This window comes from Puntigrus tetrazona, chromosome 11 (genome assembly GCF_018831695.1).
Source record: "Puntigrus tetrazona isolate hp1 chromosome 11, ASM1883169v1, whole genome shotgun sequence".
Classification (NCBI taxonomy): Eukaryota; Metazoa; Chordata; class Actinopteri; order Cypriniformes; family Cyprinidae; genus Puntigrus; species Puntigrus tetrazona.
In genome coordinates this window covers 14,160,640-14,183,501 of record NC_056709.1, presented here as the reverse complement: position 1 = coordinate 14,183,501, position 22,862 = coordinate 14,160,640, and the positions used below count along the sequence as shown (strand labels likewise).

Here is a 22,862-nt window from a genome sequence, read left to right as displayed (position 1 = left end):
GGTAGGCTGTTGTTTCTGCCGTGTCATTCGGAGCTGGGAGGCACTCTATCCACTTTGTGAACTCGCAGACCACGTTGAGGAAGTACTTGTTACCTCGTGTCGACCGTGGCAGGGGTCCTACCCAGTCTATTTGGAGGTCCGACCATGGGAAGGTCATTCCTTTCCTTTGCAGTGGTGCGCGGTGATTTGCATTCGCCGGTTGAAACTGGCAACAGACCAGGCATCCTTTCACGTATTCCGCCACGTCTTGCTGCATGCCAGGCCAGTATACCACTTGTTTGAGTGTCTCATAGGTGGCCATGGTGCCATGGTGTCCAGCGCATGGTGCATCGTGGGCGTATGTCAACATTATCCCCCTTTGGCTCTGAGGCACCACGAGCCGTGGCGTAGCAAGTGGCTCAGGGACATCGTGAGAACGCCGTCTTTGAGATGCAGCATGTGCTTGATGGAGTGCAGGTGGCGGAGGTCAGAGGAGTTGGTTAGGTCGAGGCAGAAACGGGGGCCGTAGCTGGGTCAGAAATGTTTGCGGTGATAGTTTGCAGTGCTGGATCCGACACAGCAGCAAACTGTGGTGAGATGGAGATATGGGAGGAGGTGGGGTTCGCAACGGCAGTGGCGTGTTGGCGACGGGTGATGGCTGCCACAGCTGGGTTGGGTGGGTGGGAATGGAACGTCAGGACTCTCCATGTAATGCACCTGCTTTAGCGAGGGCATCTGTTTGGTCATTGAAGTCTTTGTCTTGGTTCTTGCTGCTTGGACTTGAAATTGCTTGTGACCTTGACATTGCCTCGGCAGTCTGTAACGGGCAGTGGTGTCTGTGGCTTAGCACTGCAACTCCTGAAAGTTTACTGACTGGAAGGGCAGAGGCTCACAGACTTGTGTCCACAACTTCAAGTGCTTAAAATCTATTAGTGGCTCAAGCGATTAAGCAGGTCCTTCCGATTAGCAGTGGGTAAGTCTTTAGGGTGAGATGTAGACTGGGTGGATGAGGTTCATCGGACCCACAGTTAGGTGAATTGGGGCCACCTGTGTCAGTTGTAGGCCCGTGTGGGAGTATGCTTGAAGGTTCAGCTCACATCTTTAAAGTTTGAGGGGGCCATTTAATGTCTTTGCTCCTTCCTGGATTTTCCGAGGAGTTCTGCTGACATTAGTGTGATGTCAGTTCCTGTGTCCAGAAGGGCTTCAACCCTGATGTGGCGTTCGATGATGACGGAGAGGTAAAACTTTCTTGCTATACCTCTCTCCATGAGATCACCCAGGAGTTGAGGGACTGGAGTTTGGGATGAGATGGGGAGGATATCAGGGCTGATCTGCAGTTCTTCAGATGAGTGGCAGACGACCAGGACAGCACTTTCAGGAACCAGAGTGGTTTGAAGCATCATGTGGTGAGTTAGGCTAACTCGATTGCTGGGGTTTCAGGTAGGATTTCTCGTCTATCTGAAGTTATGGTCGTTATGGTTCTCTGAGTGTGCGGGAGAAGTGCTATTCTCCGTGTCTGGTTGGGTCGGTTGGTCGCTGCTGTCTTGTCCGGCTGCCAGTTAGGCTGAATCCGGCTTCTTTCTTTTCCCACTTCCAATCTTCCTTCATTTGCTGGAAAAACTCTTTCATCATGCTCTTCATCAGTTCTTGGGGGTTAAAAGACGGTGATGTCTTTTGCTCTTGTGTGGATTCAGTTTGAGCTCTGTCAGTTTGGATTCTTTTGAGAGTTCTTTCGTCGATTCTCTCGGGCTGGTTGCTCCAGGGTGTGTTTGTGCTCTACCCATGGAGGTTCCGTTGCCATCCCAGGAGCTCTTCCCCCTTTGGTTTCTAAAGGAGGTTGACTGATTCCACGATCTCTCCCACTGACCTTTCTGTGGTCTTGAACTGTCCCATGACTTTTCCCAGTGGCGTCCAGGCGAGTGCTGTCGTTCGCATGGTCCATCCCAGCGGCCATTTCTCTGCTGTCTGGTACCTGCGTGGAAGTCTTGCTCTCTGTTGGTCGCGTTCCACTCTTTTCTTGATGGCTTGAAGCTGTCTTGATGTTGGAAGCGCCCTCTAGAGGCAGTCCCTGACTTTGTGTGTTGAAGTCGAGGACCGTCGGAGCTTTAGCGCCTTCTCTGCAGCCATCTTCTGTTTGCTGGTTGTCGGTCCAGGAAGCTGCGTACATCAGGGCTTGATGTTGTTCGCAGTAAATAGAGTCTACCTTTTTCAGTGACGTGAGGTCTTACTTCCAGATGGAATTGACGTCCTGTAGATAGGTTTGAAGCGTCTGGACTACTTGGCGCACCTGGGGTGAACTTGATGTTCCTGGCGATCTTGTCGAGGTCTTTTAGGTCCAGGCTGTGTGATGCTCTTTGGCTGGCTGGGTCCGTTTCTCTTGGCCTTCTCGCGAGGTATGTCTCTTCAGAGGAGCTGGTGAGTGTTTCAGCATCGCCTCTTTCCCCCTTTGTTCACGTGCCTGTACAAGAACAGGAGACCCGGTCCTACTTGGCAGGGGTGACTTTTGTGCCTCTCGTGTCCTCGGTGGCTCAGCGCGCAGGTCGAAGGCATGTCTGAGTTCCTCCTTGACACTGTCAGATTCCTCTTTGACGTAGTCCAGCTGTTGTTCTAGGCGGCTTATCTCATTCAAGTGAGTTTCGAGGGCTTTGATTCTGCCAGCCTTGTCTCTAATGTCAGTCTTTGCCTTCTCCAGTAGCTGTTCTGCGTACTGGAGGTTGTAGGCAGCATTGTCATAGTCTCTTTTGGTTTGTTTCACCTCTTGTGTAGAAGCTGCTAGCAAGTCTTTGAGCATGGTGATCTCCTCTGGAGTCCTTTCCCTCCTCATCCAGCTTTTCCTGTTGTTCCTGAGCCTCCAGTTCCAGCTGTTTGATGCGTCGCTGTGCGCATGTCATCTCCTGTCGGAGATCGGCAGCGTGCCTGTCACTCAGTTTGAGGGTAGTGTGATGAGGTGTGACTTAGGGAGCAGGTGATCTTTGCTAGCTCTTTGTGGTTGTAGCCTTGGCTTGGGTCCTGTTTCATTAGACTTGTTAGGTTGTCATCCAGCTGTTCCTGGGTCTGATGCTTTAGTGCGGCCTTGGGTAGGAGGTTGCTGGTTGCAACACTTAGCCATGTTTACAGGTCTTCCCAGTGACCAACGTTGTCTGCTGTGTGAGACATGTTTTGGTGCGGCGAGGGGGGTTTGGAAACGCGACTGACACAGACCTGGAAGAAAATAACAAACCAACAAGGCAGAACAGACAAAAAAGCAAGGAAAGACAGAGTGTAGATGTGTAGTGTCAGTTGATGTTAAATGTGAGGTGTCAGGTGGGCGTGGTTCTCTATAACTGTAATCCTCTGGTGGGTGTGCTTCTAACTGGCGTTTCTGGGGAGACAATTAGTAAACACACAGGACGACAGAGAACAGAAGACAACACAGAATAGGAAGAAGGGATAGCTGGGCGTCCTTAATAACAGGCGGTCCTTCCTTTTTTTTTGTTTTGGAGAAAGGGAGGAGCTACCTGTAAGAGATGTAGAGAGGGAGGAGGGAGAGAGAGAGAGAGAGAGAGGGGGGTCCGTGGACGATCTAACTAACCTACGCTCACTTATCCAAAACCAAAAGTGAACAGAAAAACACTTCTTGTCAAGTATCAAAAGTGTAGAGCAAACTCATTCACCCACGACTCAGCGTAGCGCACACAAAAAATGACCGACTGAACCTTTCTAACATGTAGAAGGATGTATAGATCATACTACAGAACACTAGGGGGAGATATAAAGAAAATCACGTCTAGGAGGAGGGAAAAAGATCAGGCAGAAAGAGTCTAAGGGGGGAGAGTGTGCTCAAACTTAACAGATGCTAATGGACTTTCAATATTAACATTAATTTTAACTTAATATGATATTCTGTGTATTTCCGGTGTGCAGATGATAAAAAGATGAGTTTCAACATGGAAGAGAACTATCGGTCGGTTTTTGATGAACAGATCGCCTTGTAAGTAGTACATTACACCACAAGCGGAGTTTTTATTAGGAGCATTAATGCGTCGTCGACTACAGAGACCTGAAAATGAACTGTAACGAATTCCGCAAGCTCAGGCTCCAAACCTGTGCGAGAGCTCAACAGCACACCACTAAGATGAGCAAAATCACCACAATCTCCAGCCGAATGCAGACTGTGAAGCTACCCCCCATCCACGGAGCTTCCCCTGCCGGAGGTGAGCTGTTAAAACAACCTCAAACCCGTTTAAGTTTGATTGCAGTGTGAAGTAGACAAGTTCCTTCATGAGTGCTAACATGAAATAAATGTGATGTTATGCAGGACTGCGTCCACATCCACCGCCTAAGAAGAAGGGGAACGGATCCAGCCTCAGTGCTGAAGAAAAGTTTCAGTTCTTTGGTCTCCGATGCAGGGAGGACAAAACAGGGGAAGAAGTCAGGCAGTTCCTTAGAGAGGGACGACAGAAACGCCCCGCATCAGGAGCCCGAAGCAAAACCATCCTTCCACAACTCAGTGTGCAGAAGACCAAGTGTCAAAGCATCTCGGAGTACAAAGAGAAGATTAGACAAACTGCTCGCTTGAACGTAAACTAATTTAGCATGTTTTGATTATTCCATATCAACTTAACGTGTACTTTATTTGTGTTAGCGCTGTCAGTGTATTCACATTCTTATATTTTATAGCCTATATACGCACATATATCATGGAACACAAAAACCTTTCTTTTGAGAGTGATTAATCTTTTAAATTGTACACGTAGTGAAATATCCACTGCTCTTGTGTGGATGTGGATTGTGTGTCTGTACTCTCCTAATTTCTTTTTTCTGTTCTATTCTCAGTTTCTTACAGAAGACGAAAAAAGGATTCTGCGTACTAGAGCTCAACAATATTCCTGGAGGAAGAGAAATGTCCCAAATGGAGATTGACTTAAAAACAAGACCAGGCCAATTTCTGGGTCTCCTAAAGACGCAAATCCTTGGAGCACCAGAAAAGTATTTAGTTGTCACTTTTAAATTTAGAAACCACGCTTTTGTGGTCCTTGTAAATAAAGCAGTTTCAATTGCCAGGTGCTTATACTCACACGGTCATGTTTCAGGGCTCAGGAATTACTAGAGAAGAGGCTCAAATTAGAAAAAAAGGGAAAAGCTCTTCAAAGGTAAGCACCGTCATGTTAGTATGCACAATTATTCCTGCACGTCCCGAAAGCGAAGATGCTGCTTCACATACTATTATTTATAACCATCTCCGTTACAGAAAAATCTGTCGAGTTGAAGACATAAAAGAAATTGAAGAGATGCAGTGGAAAGAAGACGACGAGCGCAAAACGGAAGAGGACAGGACTAGACATCTGGACTCTGAACGGTTATACTTTAAGAATAAGAGATTGATGTCCAAAAAAGAGGAAAAGAAAAAGTTGTTCCAGGACAACAGGGACGAAAAGAAAAAGTAGTAAGTTTCTTGTGCCCAACCGTGGGACTGATTTCTTAATAGTCTCCAATCTGAGGAAACCCAAGACCCAAGAGTTTTGCCTTTGTATGTTTGTTTTTGTCCAGTGAAAGGAATAGAGTCCACATGGAGGAGGAGATACAGAGGCTTACTCTCTGCATTCAAGAAAAGCACAAGGAATATAATCAAGTGAAAGCAAATCTGGAGATGGCAAATAAAAAACGGGTCTCCAGAAGAATCCGAGTAAGCGTCCTCGAAAGCGTCCGAATGTAGTAAGAGACTGCGTAGATCTCTGTCAGCGTTCGAGCTCATCCTTTTCTGTCTGTCTCACCAGAAACGGGCAGAGAACGAAAAGTTGTGTGAGGAGCTCGGGAAGGTCACGGAGAGCTATGGCTTGCAGGATTTCTGGGATGTGTATCCATTAATTACGATGCTCCACCTCGAGGAATGTATTTCTGTCTTTCTTGATTTGACGGAACACATACCTCCTGAGGACCTCTGCAAATTACAAAAGCAGATTTGCAAACAAAATAAAGACAGGTAAAATAAATGAATGCATAGCTACAAGCTGACGGGTGATCATCAGCAGTTCAGTACAGGATTGAGTGGCTCTTTAAAACCTATTTCTTTTCTCTTTCACAGGAGCAGAAAGAGGAACGCCTCAGACGTGAAGCTTTATTTGAAGAACGGAGGCAGAAAAGACTGGAGAGATCACTTTCTCAACCGCTGAGAGTAGTAAGTGGTGCACAGAACCAGCAATACATGTCCAGTACTTTGGCTTTGCTTATTAAATATTGTAACGTGAATCAGTAGCGTGAGTTAAATCTCGTCTATATTGCAGCCTGGAAAAAAGCTGATGCCACGTACCCAGCCTTCGAACAACATAAGAAAGAAACTGAAACCAGTGGAAACCAAGAAGATGAAGCTAAGATTTATACGCTTACTTTCTGGAATAATGCTTAGATATTAGTATATATTAGAGAAACATTTATAGTAGAAGTAGATAGAAAATAGAAATCTTAGATATTAGAGAAAAAACCCCAAAAAAGTAGAAATCTTAGATATTAGAAAAAAAAAGCAGAAATTAGATAGAGAAAAAAAACAAAAAAAAAAAATCTTAGATATTAGAGAAAAAAAAAAAGCAAAATCTTAGATATTAGAAAAAAAAAAAAAAAAAGCAAAAATCTTAGATATTAGAGAAAAAAAAACAAAAGCAAAAATCTTAGATAGAGAAAAAGAAACAAAAAAGCCAAAATCTTAGATATTAAAGAAAAAAAAACAAAAAATCCAAAATCTTAGATTAGAGAAAAAAACAAAAAAAGCAAAAATCTTAGATATTAGAGAAAAAAAACCAAAAAAGCAAAAATCTTAAATATTAGAAAAAAACAAAAAGCAAAAATCTTAGATAGAGGAAAAGAAACAAAAAAAGCCAAAATCTTAGATATTAGAGAAAAAAACAAAAAAAGCAGAAATTAGATATTAGAGAAAAAAAAAAAGTAGAAATCTTAGATATTAGAAAAAAGCAGAAATCTTAGAGAAAAAACAAAAGCAGAAATCTTAGATATTAGAGAAAAAAACAAAAAAGTAGAAATTTTAGATTTAGAGAAAAAAAAAAAAAGTAGAAATTTGAGATATTAGATAAAAAAAGTAGAAATCTTAGATATTAGAGAAAAAACAAAAAGTAGAAATTTTAGATATTAGAAAAACAAAAAAACAGAAATATTAGAGAAAAAAAAACAAAAGCAAAAATCTTAGATATTACAGAAAAAAAACAAAAAGCAAAAATCTTAGATATTAGAAAAAAAAAGCAGAAATATTAGATATTAGAGAAACAAAAAAGCAAAAATCTTTGATATTAGAGAAACAAAAAAGCAAAATCTTAGATATTAGAAAAAAACAAAAAAGCCAAAATCTTAGATATTAGAGGAAAAAAACCAAAAAAGCAGAAATTAGATATTAGAGAAAAAAAAAAAAAAAAAAAAAAAAGTAGAAATTAGATATTAGAAAAAAAAGCAGAAATATTAGAGAAAAAAAAAAAAAAGCAAAAATCTTAGATATTAGAGAAAAACAAAAAAGTAAAAATCTTAGATATTAAAGAAAACAAAAAAGTAGAAATTTTAGATATTAGAAAAAAAGTAGAAATCTTAGATATTAGAGAAAAAAAAAAAAAAAGTAGAAATCTTAGAGAAAAACAAAAAGCAGAAATCTTAGATATTAGAAAAAAAAAAAAAAAAGTAGAAATCTTAGAAAAAAAAAGCTGAAATTTTAGATATTAGAAAAAAAAAAAACAGAAATATTAGAGAAAAAAAAAACAAAGCAAAAATCTTTGATATTACAGAAAAAACAAAAAAGCAAAAATCTTAGATATTAGAGAAAAAAAAAAGCAGAAATATTAGATATTAGAGAAAACAAAAAAAGCAAAAATCTTTGATATTAGAGAAAACAAAAAAGCAAAAATCTTAGATATTAGAGAAAACAAAAAAGCAAAAATCTTAGATATTAGAGGAAAAAAAAGGCAAAAATCTTAGATATTAGAGAGAAAAAAAAAAGCAAAAATCTTAGATATTAGAGGAAAAAAGCCAAAATCTTAGATATTAGAAAAAAACAAAAAAGCCAAAATCTTAGATATTAGAGAAAAAAAAGCAGAAATATTAGATATTAGAGAGAAAACAAAAAAGCAAAAATCTTAGATATTAGAGAAAACAAAAAAGCAAAAATCTTAGATATTAGAGAAAACAAAAAAAGCAAAAATCTTAGATATTAGAGAGAAAAAAAACAAAAAAAGCCAAAAACTTAGATATTAGAGAAAAAAACAAAAAAGCCAAAATCTTAGATATTAGAGAAAAAAAAAAAAAAAGCAGAAATTAGATATTAGAGAAAAAAAGTAGAAATTAGATATTAGAGAAAAAAAGTAGAAATTAGATATTAGAAAAAAAGTAGAGAAATTAGATTAGAAAAAAAAAAAAAAAAGCAGAAATATTAGAGAAAAAAACAAAAAGCAAAAATCTTAGATATTAGAGAAAAAAAAATCTTAGATATTAGAGAAAAACAAAAGCAAAAATCTTAGATATTAGAGGAAAAAAAATCTTAGATATTAAAGAAAAAAAAGTAGAAATTTTAGATATTAGAGAAAAAAAAACAAAAAAAGTAGAAATCTTAGAGAAAAACAAAAAAGCAGAAATCTTAGACATTAGAGAAAAACAAAAAAAAGTAGAAATTTTAGATTAGAGAAAAAAAAACAAAAAAAGTAGAAATCTTAGATATTAGAAAAAAACAAAAAAAACAGAAATATTAGAGAAAAAAAAAACAAAAAGCAAAAATCTTAGATATTAGAAAAAAACAAAAAGCAAAAATCTTAGATATTAAAGGAAAAAAAAAGGCAAAAATCTTAGATATTAGAAAAAAAACAAAAAGCAAAAATCTTGGATATTAGAAAAAAACAAAAAAAGACAAAAAATCTTAGATATTACAGAAAAAAAAAGCAGAAATCTTAGATATTAGAGAAAAAAAACAAAAAAGCCAAAATCTTAGATATTAGAGAAAAAAAAAAAAAGCCAAAATCTTAGATATTAGAGAAAAAAACAAAAAGCCAAAATCTTAGATATTAGAAAAAACCCCAAAAAAGCAGAAATTAGATATTAGAAAAAAAAAAAGTAGAAATTAGATATTAGAAAAAAACAAAAAGCAGAAATATTAGAGAAAAAAACAAAAAAGCAAAAATCTTAGATATTAGAGGAAAAAAAAAAAGTAGAAATTTTAGATATTAGAAAAAAAGTAGAAATCTTAGATATTAGAGAAAAAAAACAAAAAAAAGTAGAAATCTTAGAGAAAAAACAAAAAAGCAGAAATCTTAGATATTAGAGAAAAAAAACCAAAAAAAGTAGAAATCTTAGACATTAGAGAAAAAAACAAAAAGTAGAAATTTTAGATTAGAGAAAAAAAAACCAAAAAGTAGAAATCTTAGATATTAGAAAAACAAAAAAACTGAAATATTAGAGAAAAAAACAAAAAGCAAAAATCTTAGATATTAGAGAAAACAAAAAAAGCAAAAATCTTAGATATTAAAGGAAAAAAAGGCAAAAAATCTTAGATATTAGAGAAAAAAAAGCAGAAATCTTAGATATTAGAGAAAAAAAAACAAAAGTAGAAATCTTAGATATTAGAAAAAAAACAAAAAAAAACAAAAAAAGCAAAAATCTTAGATATTAGAGAACAAAAACAAAAAGCAAAAATCTTAGATATTAGAGAAAAAAAAACAAAAAAAGGCAAAAAATCTTAGATATTAGAGAAAAAAAAAGCAGAAATATTAGATATTAGATAAAACAAAAAAAAGCAAAAATCTTAGATATTAGATAAAACAAAAAAGCAAAAATCTTAGATATTAGAGAAAAAAACAAAAAAAAAGCAAAAAATCTTAGATATTAGAGAAAAAAACAAAAAGCAAAAATCTTGGATATTAGAGAAAAAAACAAAAAAGCAAAAATCTTAGATATTAGAGAAAAAAATAGAAATCTTGATATTAGAAAGTAGAAATCTTAGATATTAGAGAAAAAACAAAAAAGCAAAAATCTTAGATATTAGAGAAAAAAAATAGAAATCTTAGATATTAGAAAGTAGAAATCTTAGATATTAGAGAAAAAAACAAAAAAGCAAAAATCTTAGATATTAGAAAGTAGAAATCTTAGATATTAGAGAAAAAAAAAAAGTAGAAATATTAGATATTAGAGAAAAAAAACAAAAAAGCAAAAATCTTAGATATTAGAAAGTAGAAATCTTAGATATTAGAGAAAAAAAAAAAAAGTAGAAATATTAGATATTAGAGAAAAAAAAAAGACATCTTAGATATTAGTAGATTTCTATTCATGCACATTACACATAAAAACTACACACATTAAAGATATTCTTAAAAAAATGTATGTTGTGTTATTTTCTTACACGTTTAAAACATTTAGAATTTATTTTTAAAGGTTAAAATATGAAAAAAAAAAAATGTAATCATGAGAGATGTTTGGTGGATGTTGCTTAATGCGCTTCTGTTCCACATTAAATTTGTGTTAAAAATGTTTCACAATACATAAAGCGATTCATCTTAAAGAGGCAAACAATCTTAAAGTTGCTCACTAGTGCTTCTTCTTAGACTTCTAGATGGGGATGTAGATTTGTAATAGTGAGTGGGAGACAAAAATTGTATTATATATTAAACAAAACAATAAACATCGTTTTGAACATAACACTGGTGCTACAGGCACTGAGCATTTTTACTGCTCTGTATAATATAGAGCACAACCTTATGGTTTTCAAACGCTTTCTGCATTTGGAAAAAAAAAAAAAAAAAAAAAGGAAAAAAATTATTTGTGCACAAAAAAAATAATAAAAAGCACACTTGTAGGGGTGCACAATTTGTCCAAAACTGTTTGTATATTTCAATATAACTAATAAAACTGATGCTTCCTATTTGTAAATAAAAACTTTCTCTATATTACTAATCGGTCTAATACTGACAGATAATGAGCAGCTAAAGTTGGCTCATGTGTTAGGAGCACGTGCAAGTTAGCTAGCTAATGGACATTCAATATTAACTTAATATGATATTCTCAACGCTAATACATTTTACAACCAAAAGATTATAAAGGATGACTGTAGATGTAACTCACCTTATAACCAGTCCACGATCCACGTTGTTGTAGCGCAAATTATTAATAGAAACTTTGCTTCTCCTGCTGCTGTTGCCGCCTCTACCGAGCGGGCGTGGAATGACGTCATTTCCGCTTATAAACATTTCCGTTTCTTGAAATCTGTACGTAAACCGGTCTCCTAAAATGTAACTGTTTATATGTTGTTTGTATCACATCTAGCTACACGTGAACTACATTCATACCTTTCAACTGATTAAATCTAATAGTTTAAACAATTTACAGGTTTAGATTCATTGTAAGTAATCTGACTGCATCATTTTTGCAAGTTAGCTAACTAATGGACTTTTAATATTAATATAGTAATAAACTATGCCATGATATATTTTTTGGAGTGTGGCTCAAAATTAAATTGTGTCTACTGTTAACATTTCACAAAATCCTCTGGTCTTCAACAGGAAATAATGCCAGAATTTATTAGAAAGAACTTTTCCAGCAAAACTATGTTTTACTGTCAAGTGCTTTTCTTAATGTGATAAAACTGCTTTATTAAGTTGCATTTGTTGCCATTGCTGTTGAATATTAGATGTTAAATATTCAAGGTTCGTTAAAAATTGTAGAAACTTGGTGGTGTGTCTGATTAAAACACTGTAAGCAGCGCCAGTCCTTTGCTTTCTTTTATTCCATTGATGAGAAGAATCAAATCTTTAGCAATCAGCATACGATGCAGTCAAAGTCACAGTGCAGGACTACCACGATGAACATGATGAATTAGCAGGATAGACAGAATGAAAAGGATGGTTTTTCGGTCACTACAAACAATATAAAACAAGAATTAAACTCAAACAACTACAATAAACATTATTTACTCAATCCACACAAGGATTAAATATCTAAAGTGAAATGAACAAATTCAAACAATACAAATTACCAAACAAACTTACTTAACACATCCTAAGGAAAGGATTCAAGGACGTGGTTGGGTGCCCATTCAAACACCCCCACCTCACCAAGGCAAAAAGGGGACAAAGGAAGGAAGTGAGGTCTATTTATAGACCTCAACCAGGGGGAATATGGGTAATGTAGTGTGCCATATATGGAGTTGATCTTAAAAGGCGAATTACTAGGATTTGTGGGAAATGTAGTTCAAAGAAAAATGAAATTAGGAAAAAGGTAAACTAGTCAAATTTACAACAGCCGCCCCCAAATACCGTCATGTATTTGCTATTATTCATTAATTTGAGGTAACGGAATCAGCTTAGCAACTGGGCGTACATCGTTTTCCATTAATAACAATCTCAGCTACTCTGACACGTCCATCCCGACTAGGTAAAAGATGTACTACCCTACCAATGGGCCATGATGCTCTTGGAAGTTGGGAATCAATAACTAAAACAGTAGAATCATTTAGATTAGGATTTTCTCTATTCCATTTTTCAGATCTGCGACGTTAGAAGAGGTGTAACCTAATGGCTTTGAATTTAAAGCCCCTTCAACTTCTGTCAGAACTGTCCGTAGGACTTCTTCGGATACTGTTTGGCTGCCAAGTAGTACACGGAGAGCTGTTTTAACGGAGCGGATCTCTCGTTCCCATGAGCCTCCAAAATGAGGAGCTTGAGGAGGGTTAAATTTGAATTTGATCTGCTGATTTTCGAGTTTTACTTGTAGCTCATTGGTTAGGCTCTGGAACACTTCTTTTAATTCTCTCGCAGCTCCACGGAAATTACTTCCTTGGTCACAAAGAATCTCATACGGCTGACCTCTCCTGGATATAAAACGGCGTAGGGCCATTAGAAAACCATCCACATCCAAACTGTTTAACAAATCAAGATGCAGACATCGAGTAGTCTGGCACTTAAACAGAATGCCCCATCTCTTTTCTGTTCTACGTCCAACCTTGACATAGAAAGGGCCAAAACAGTCCATCCCAGTGGACCAAAAGGGAGGCTTAAACAGTCGGAGCTTAGAGGGTGGAAGATCTGACATTTGAGGGATGGATGGCTTAGCTTTCCACTTTCTACATTCCAAACAGGACAACTGATGCTTTTTCACAGCCTGTCGTCCTTTAATTATCCAATAATTATGGCGAAGTTCTGAGAACTCTCTCTGGACCAGGATGAAAAGTTTCTCATCACAGTCCTTGATGATTAAACTAGATAATGGATGCTTGGAATCAAGGATGACTGGATGAACCATTTCAAATTCCATATCCTCTAATTGTCTGAGCCTGCCACCCACTACAATAAGTCCTGTTTCTTCTCTGAACTCAAGTGTAAGGAGTCGACTTTGAGATTCAATGGGCTTTCCTTCCTTTAAAGACTGGTACTCTGAGGGGAAACTTTGTTGCTGGGCTTGTCTCAGACGATGATTATGAATGACTGAAGGGTCACAAGAGTCTGGACTATGTTGTCGCAATAACTCAGTTGTAGCAGACTTTAACTCGGTCCATGACTGGAAACAGGAAGGATCTGGGAGTACGAGATCCTCCAGTTGTGTTAAACCACAAAAAAGTGGTTTTCGGAGCTCAGGATCAGGACTAGCAGATTGGGACACTAGATTTTGAGACCACTGTTGTGGAGGAAGTTTCAGAAACGACGGGCCTTGTCGCCATCTGTGATCAGGATTGGCCAGCTCAATAAGCGTTCTACCTCTAGTGATATCATCTGCTGGGTTCTGTGGGGAAGGGATATATCTCCAAGAAGAGACATCAGTGAGTTCCAAGATTTCAGTGATTCGATTGGCTGCAAAAACTTTATAACGGCAGGAAGAGGAATGCATCCATGACAAAACAGTTGTGGAATCGGACCATAATACCACATTTGTCAAAGTAAGAGTCAGTTCCTTTTGCAGAAGCTTGGAGAGCTGTGCACCTGTTAGAGCAGCGCAAAGTTCGAGGCGAGGGATGGATATTTGCCTTTTTGGGGCAACTCGGGATCTTGCCATGATGAAGGAGGTATATACCACACTCTTGTCAGTTTCCATCCTCAGATAAGCTACTGATCCATATGCGCTCTCTGAAGCGTCACAAAAAATATGCAACTCTCTGGATACAATTAACTCGGATGGTGAAATTAAATAACAGCGGGGAAGCTGTATCAGTGACAGATCAGGTAACTCTGTTTCCAAAGCCTTCCAGGCCTGTTGAATTGGACTTGGCATAAAGGGTCATCTCAACCCCGAGACTTCATCCAGCATTGCTGTACAATGATCTTAGCTCGTGTTGTAAAGGGAGTAATATAACCCAACGGGTCATATTGACTAGCGAGAACTTTATAAATATTCCGCATAGTTGTGGTGTTATACTCCACGGTTCGAGAAACGGTACCCCAATAGATCAGAGGACAATGCCATCTACATTTACATTTAGTCATTTTGCAGACGCTTTTATCCAAAGCAACTTACAATTGAGAGTACAACAGCGATTCATTTTTGAGAGACAAACAGACAGAGTAAGTGCTTATAACACCCAGTCACAGGAGTGTTCAAATTAGTACATGCCAGAAGGGAAGGAATAAACAAAGGGGAGGAGAAGTGAGACAGAGACAGTGAGAGTATACATTTTTTTTTTTTTTTTTTTTTTTTTTATGATGAGGTCAGGTATTGCTGAAAGATGTGAGTTTTCAGCAGTTTCTTAAAGATTGACAGAGATCCAGCATTCCGGATATGTACAGGAAGATCGTTCCACCAGCCAGGAACAGAGAACGAGAAAGTTCTGGAGAGTGATTTGAGCCTCTTTGAGATGGTACCACGAGCGTCGCTCACTAGCAGATCTCAGACTTCTAGAGGGTGTGTAGATTTGTAATAGTGAGTGGAAGTAGACTGGTGCCGAGTCTGTGGTTGTTCTATATGCAAGCATCAGTGCCTTGAACTTGATCACGAGCTGCAATCGGTAGCCAATGTAAGGAGATAAAGAGAGGTGTAACATGGGTTCTCTTGGGCTCATTGAATACCAGCCGTGCTGCTGCATTCTGAATCATTTGTAGAGGTTTTATTGTGTTTGATGGAAGTCCAGCCAGAAGAGCATTGCAGTAGTCCAGTCTAGAAATGACAAGGGCCTGGACAAGTAGCTGTGCAGCTTTCTCTGTTAGAAAGGGCCTGATCTTTCTGATGTTGTGTAATGCAAACCTGCAGGATCGAGCAGTCTTTGCAATGTCATCTTTGAAGGTTAGTTGGTCATCGAGATTACACCAAGATTTCTGACTGAGGTTGATGGGGTAATTGACGAAGAACCTAGCTGGATGGTGAAGTCATGCTGTGTAGTTGGAGTGGCAGGGAATACAAGCAGCTCAGTCTTTGTCAGGTTGAGCTGTAGGTGGTACTCTTGCATCCATGTCGAGATGTCCGCCAGGCAACCCGAGATCCGAGTAGCTACCGTTGGATCGTCTGGATGAAGACCCAAAGCTCCTTCCTTTGGATCCAAGCGATCGTGAATGATCCATAGTTCAGCACTCTCAGACCTGGCTTCAGAAGGAAGATGTCTCACAACATCAGGCTGGTTACTTGCCCACTGTCTGAATTCAAATCCCCCACTCATCAGTAGGGAGGCGTGTGCGGTCAAGATGGGTCTTTGCAGCTTGCACATGTGGGAAACTCTCTAAACAGTTATCTACATAGAATGACTGAAGAACTGAATCCACTATATCTTCATTTCCTCAGTTATCACAGACATGCTTTTTGCAAAGCATATGTTGCGCAACATGGACTACATACTGTGCCAAATGGCAAAACTTGCCACTCGTAGACATTGGGTGGATTTGATCTCTGCATGTTGTGCCACAAAAAGCGTAAGAGAGGGCGATTTTCTGGTAGTAGCCTAAATTGGTGAAACATAGATTTTGTGTCACCACTAATGGCTACTGGCAAAATCTGAGTAAGACACCAAGCAAAGAGGGGCCTAACTGTGGACCAGGAAGGAGCTGGTTGTTTAAATGACATACCTTTATACAGTAGGAACAATTGAAGACTACTCGGGGTTTCCATTATGCTCCACAAGGTGATGAGGATATACCATGATTCGTTCGAAGACTCATGAGGAGGTTCTATTTTTGAAATATAGCCAGAGTTCTCCAACCGCAATTTCTTGATCATAGACCACAGCAGATTCAGGATTTCTTTGGAGGCGGCGCTCAATACTTCTGAGAGAAGACATAACTGCATTTGGCGAGGCTTGTAACTGGATTGCAGGAGCAGCACGCAATAAAGGAGTGGCGTATCTCTGCACACACCATCGACTTCAACTCTCTTAGTCTTGGAGGCTAACAAGTCTATGACTTCTTGGTCCTGCTTGGACCTAGTAATGGCTCTCTCATTTCTGAAAGGAAGAATGTCTAATTGCCATAATTTCTCTACATCGTGGTGAAGATCCTCGAGTGGGTTAGTGATGGTAAAAGACACTGCATCTTACTAGTGTTAGGAATTGCAATAGGACCTTGAAGTACCCAACCCAATTTGGTCTGAATTGCGGCTGGAGATTTCGGGGGCGAAGTACACCTGGTTAATTGGATTTATCAGGTGTGGATAGTCTGCTCCAATAAGTATGAGTGGTTGAACGTTAGAGAATGCTGAAAGTGGTAAATCTTGAAGGTGTCTGAAACGTCTCTTTAAAGTCTCAACAGGATATGTCTGCTCTGCCAGTCCCAATCTGGCAGCAGAAAAGGCATTGGAAATGGTATACTTCCTTTCTGGATTGGCAGTTGAGGATATTTCAAAAGTTACAGAAGAGCCTTCCAGCGCAATAGTGTCTTGACGTACAGTCCTGACAATTAGGGACTCAGCTTCCCCTTAAGGCCTAGATAATCAGACGCTTGAGATAGAAGCATGGTGCGTTCTGATCCATCATCAAGGATGGCATACGTTTGCAGGGATCGGCCTTTATGATGGATAAGTACTTCAACAACTTTCAGGAGCACCTTGCCGGAACCTCCAAGTCGACTAAGATAGAATGTACCATTATCCTTACCATGACTATTTTCACCATGAAGAACACCAAAGGTGTCGGCCTTTGCACTGTGGACAGGGTTTTCTCAAGTCACAGTCAGCAGCTAGATGGTTAAGCCCACATCTCCAACATCTTTTGTTCTCTCTAATCCACTCATCCTTTTTGTTGTCTTCTAAAGCTCTGAAAGGAGGACATAGGCCAATGAAATGTTGTCTACTAGAACAATATGCACAACAAATACTTGGAACTCTGTTCTTGATCTCTCCGATTCCGGGATTGCTTATTTATGGATCTTGATACAACAGAATTACTATTAGCTCCATATAAAACTGTCCAGTGTGAGGATGGATCTTTGATTGAGGTTTACTCAAAAGTGGTTTCGGGGAAGTCACTAACTTGATCAGCAATCGCTTGACATTCAGCTTCTTCTTGGAGCCTAACAGAAAAGTTAATCAGGTTATAGCTTTGACCATTTAGGCTGGCACGAGCATAACGTGCAAAGTTGGTCACATGTTCTATGGGCAATTTACTAAGAAGTTGCTGCACATGAGAAGCACATGTTAGTTCTGATTTAGCTTGATCTTGGCCCAAAGATTGCAGCATGCCAACCAAAGCTCTAACCTTCAGTGCAAAACTACTAAATGCTCTGATGTCACCTGGTCTAACCTTAGGAAGAGCTAGAATGGCTTTGATTTCCCTCAAAACTAGCTGATGGGGTTGCCCATATTTCTGTTGAAGTGCAAGAAGAGACATACTATATGGTCTAGGATCATTAGCATAAGCTAAAGCAAGGTTACGAGCAAGGGGGAATCTTAAATGATCCAACAAGATATGATATTTGTAATGTTCTGACTCGTAAGGGGACAACAGATTAGTCTGAGCTAACTGCAACATAGCAAGTTCTTGAGGATCATCATTCGACAGAAAAGGAAAGGAGGGTCCCTGAACACGAGAAATGGGATAAGTGGATTGTTGTAAAGCATAATATGGCTGGGGGCATGGGCAAGAATGAATAAATGGGACTCCAGTTGCCTGGGTAGTGGAAATAATTGGTTGAACAAATGAAGGAGGTTGCTGTACAACATTATTACCTGAGTAACCTACAGAGTGTGACTGCGTAGAGTATCCTACATTAGCTGATGCATGAGGAATGTGTTGAGACTGAGAAGTTAACTGTACTGATGGGGTCTGTGAAGGCAACTGAGTATTAACCAAAAGTGAGGAAAGGGGATTACTTGGTAAGCAGTTGCTTGACTGTGGGATGTTCAGTGCTTGCATTTGAGGGAAATGGGAATCAGCAGGGTCAGGAACTACAGGAGTTTGAGTCACAATACCTGATTGTATTTGTGATGTATCAGGTGTGTGTGTATGCTGAGATGGACTATGTAACAATGAGGAAGGTGGGGAGGCAGAGAACTAGGCCTACTCGATGGAAGTGGTGACGGAGTGGTTGATGAATTACCTTGTTTACATGTGGATTTCTGCTCAGCTTTCTTAATACATGCACACAATTCTTCAACAATAGGTGGTTTATCAACAACATTCTCATCATCATCAGAAACATCATCAAAAGACTGATAAATCAGACTGCTTACAAGAAACTACTAACCGTGACATTCTAGACATAATCTCTCCAAGCATACTCTTAAGTCCAAATATTTCTTGTTTAACATCAATGTCGAGCAAGTCATGTTGAGACTGTTCACCTTGAACAGATGAGCAAGAAGCAGGTCCTAAGGGCAAGCGTTTCCATTGTCTATTTGTTGATGATCACTTACGGCTAGAGTTGGTGAGGAAGGAGGTGGAAGAGGAGTAGGTTCTCGTACCACACAGTCTGCAAAACGGGCAGGAGGTCTTCTCATTGGTCCACTACGCCGGGCTGCCGGTCTTACCTGATAATTCATTCCACCAAATTTCTACTCTCGGCTCGAAGGACCATATGTTGAATATTAGATGTTAAATATTCAAGGTTCGTTAAAAATTGTAGAAACTTGGTGGTGTGTCTGATTAAAACACTGTAAGCAGCGCCAGTCCTTTGCTTTCTTTTATTCCATTGATGAGAAGAATCAAATCTTTAGCAATCAGCATACGATGCAGTCAAAGTCACAGTGCAGGACTACCACGATGAACATGATGAATTAGCAGGATAGACAGAATGAAAAGGATGGTTTTTCGGTCACTACAAACAATATAAAACGAGAATTAAACTCAAACAACTACAATAAACATTATTTACTCAATCCACACAAGGATTAAATATCTAAAGTGAAATGAACAAATTCAAACAATACAAATTACCAAACAAACTTACTTAACACATCCTAAGGAAAGGATTCAAGGACATGGTGGGGTGCCCATTCAAACACCCCCACCTCACCAAGGCAAAAAGGGGACAAAGGAAGGAAGTGAGGTCTATTTATAGGGGGAATATGGGTAATGTAGTGTGCCATATATGGAGTTGATCTTAAAAGATGAATTACTAGGATTTGTGGGAAATGTAGTTCAAAGAAAAATGAAATTAGGAAAAAGGTAAACTAGTCAAATTTACAACAATTGCATTTAATACAAACAAATAAAAACGGTATGAAGGCCTGCTCGAAGAAAGACAAGAACAGGACCGGCGTGAGCGGCAGGCCAAACTAAACCGGGAGAGCAGTGCAAAGATGCCTGGAAAGGTAGTCCTAGTATTAATAGCTCCTTTTTTTGTCTGGAAAGGGGAAAAATACTGAAACTACTCGGAGAAAGTGTCAGGCTGGAGTAAGAGAAAGAGACAGGTGGAGTAAAAGAAAGATACAGAGTCGTTATTTAATGTTTTCTTTTGTTTCTTATTGAGTTTGAGGACGCCGATCGATGCCGCGAATGTAGTGGAGCAGAGTTCATGAGAGAACTGAAAGAGATTGATCACGCAAACTGGAACTGCTGAAGGACATAAAGGAGGAGGACACTCGTATCCTGCACCTTTCTGAAGAGCTGCAGCAGAAGAAGACAGAGCTGGACAGCATCACAGCAGAAACAGAAAGAGCGGTAAAAAACATTCACACGTTTAGAGCGTTAGACACAAAAAAAGACCTCCTTCTGTAGGCTACGGTCTTTAAAGATCACAGCTGTTCCACAGAAACTGAAACTAGAGGAATTGCTCACCTCTGAAGATGAAGAGGAGGTCCTGAACGCTCAGATAAAGGCCAGGATTGTTCGATTTATCAAACGATAGCACCTTACTGGAAAGAGTCTGAAGATGTTGAGGACCCCTTCAAGCAGCTGCAGCTGGTGAATAATGAGAAACACTTCTGGCATCCCTGATTCATGTGTTGATGATACGGTGTTTAAAGTGAAACGCGCGGTAAAGTTATAAAATGGCATTAAATGGCGATGTGATTAATTGCAACTCATGGTGATTTTTCTCTTTTAATTTTCCCTTCAGATTTGAAAACAGTTTCAACTCATGAAAGCTGTAGGTGAAGAACAAAAAGCAGGTGAAACTAAAGACAACAAGCAGCGGAGATCCAAGCTCTGAAGATGCACCAAAACCAGCCAGATGTGCCTAAACCACATAATAAAAGCATTTTGACAGCATTGTGTACTGGATGCTATACTGAGATGAATAGAATTTTATTTAAATGTGTTTGTCATCATTTTTGTTATGAAGGATTGATGCATTAAAACATTGTTGGATTGAAAAGTGCATAATACACACACACATATATATACATATACATATACACATGTAAGGAGGAGGCGGAAGCCGATTGCGATTCCATGTGCGGATGTTTATTGGAAACACACACACAGATGAGGATGGTCAAAAACAAGCAAGGGTTGGCAACAGTAATATCAGTCCGGAAGGCAAACATACACAAAGGGAAATCCGTGGGCAAAGTCGAATGGAGGCAATGGTCAATATCAAAGTTCAGTAGTAATCGGTTACCGTAACAAACAAGGATGATCCGTGAAGCCGTGAGTCGATGAAGCAAGCAAAAGGTCATACACAATAGTAGTCAGTAGAGCAATGGTAAACGCTTGGTAAGGCAGACAGGCTGGCAATACTTCGCGTAGAGCACCTGGTGCTCTACGGTTAAATAGCCCTAACCCGGAAGTAGCAGCAGAGGGCGCGGCTCGGGTCAGTACTCGGGAGAGGGCTCCCTCTGCTGGTTGGATGTTACAGAACTCCCCCCTCTAGGAGCGACTCCTGGAGCTTTTCGTGGACGTCCTCGTGGGCGTCCCTGTGGTTGTGGTTGGTCCTGGACAGAATCTCGTGGTTGGTCTCGTGGTTGTTCTCGTGGCCGTGGTTGGTTCTGGGCAGAATCTCGTGGTTGGATGCGTGGGCGTCCCCGTGGTCGTGGTGCTGGACGATCGGGTCTGGCTCTGTGGAACTCCTCAATAAGGGATGGATCCAAAATGTCCTGAGCGGCTACCCAGGATCTCTCCTCTGGTCCATAACCCTCCCAGTCCACCAGGTACTGGAGCCGACCCCCTCGTCTCCGCGAGTCCAGTAGTTCGCTCACTTGATATGCGGGATTCCCGTCAATCTCAAGTGGCGGCGGTGGTTCTGGGGCTTCATGGCCAGGAGTCAGCCCGGGTGGACCGGTTTGAGGAGGGATACATGAAAGGATGGAGATATACGATAATTAGTAGGCAGCTCCAGTTGATATGTGACATCATTTACTTGTTTTATTATCTTGAATGGTCCTACATACCTTGGGCTTAGCTTCTTACTGGGCAGCCGCATCTTGATGTCCCTCACGAGAGCCAGACCCTTTGTCCAGGTTGATATGGGGATGTGGGCGTCTGTGGCGTTTAGCTTGGGTCTCTTGATACCTGATCGCTCTTTGTAGTCTCACATGAGCACTATCCCACACCCTCTCACTCCTCTGAATCCAATCATCAACGGCTGGGACATTGGATGGTTCTCCTGACCACGGGAACATGGGCGTGGCGGCTGATACCGAGGACACATTGGGATGGGGTCATACCAGTAGCCAATTTGACTAGTGAGTTTTGAGCATACTCGGCCCATGGTAAAAACTCTGACCATCTGTGTTGTTCTCTGTGGCAATAGGTCCGCAGGTACCTCCCGATCTCCTGATTAAGTCTCTCGACCTGTCCATTAGCCTGTGGGTGGTAACCTGAGGTAAGGCTCACATTAATGTCGAGCTGTTTACAGAAGGCCCTCCATACTTGGGAAGTAAATTGAGTACCTCTATCACTCACTATGTCCTCGGGTAATCCGTAGATTCTGAAGGCGTGCTCGAACAGGGCGAGGGCAGTTTCCATGGCGGTGGGAGGTTCTTCATGGAACTAATCGACATGACTTAGAAAATCTATCAATAATGACTAAAATGACTGTGAAACCGTTAGACAATGGTAAATCTGTGACAAAGTCAATGGATAGATTAGACCATGGTCGCTGAGGGATGGGCAGAGGCTTGAGCAAACCGGCAGGCAATTCTCTGGGGTCTTGCATTGTGCACATACCTGGCATGCCTTGACATAGTTCGTCACATCCCGAGATATTGACGGCCACCAAAAGGCGTTCTTCGCTAACTGTAGTGTTCTGGTGATGCCTGGATGACCTGAACTTAGTGAAGTGTGTACCCATTGGAGGATGCGTTGGCGTATTGTTGATGGTACGTAATGTTTACCAGGAGGACATTGAGGGGGTGCTGGTTCATGTTGTAATTCCTCTGCAGCTCCTCCATTATATCCCAGGACACTGGAGCCAGGATCACCGTGGGTGGCAGAATATTATCCGGGATTCCCTCCTTCTGAGGTGCGTCATATCTTCGTGACAGTGCGTCAGCCTTACTGTTCTTGGAACCTGGACGATAGGTGACAGTGAATTGAAAACGAGTAAAAAATAGTGACCATCTTGCCTGTCTGGGGTTCAGTCTTT

General features: G+C 39.8%; 1 long non-coding RNA gene and 1 pseudogene across 1 annotated transcript; one reads left to right on the top strand and one right to left on the bottom strand.

Moving 5' to 3' along the window:
* Positions 1 to 2,308: 2,308 nt before the first annotated feature.
* LOC122353756 lies at positions 2,309 to 3,706 on the bottom strand (annotated as a pseudogene).
* A 1,345-nt stretch (positions 3,707 to 5,051) lies between these two features.
* On the top strand, positions 5,052 to 5,638 carry LOC122353702. The gene is made up of 3 exons (XR_006252052.1): positions 5,052 to 5,111; positions 5,210 to 5,404; positions 5,509 to 5,638. It is a non-coding gene; the product is annotated as an uncharacterized LOC122353702 (long non-coding RNA).
* Positions 5,639 to 22,862: the final 17,224 nt, after the last annotated feature.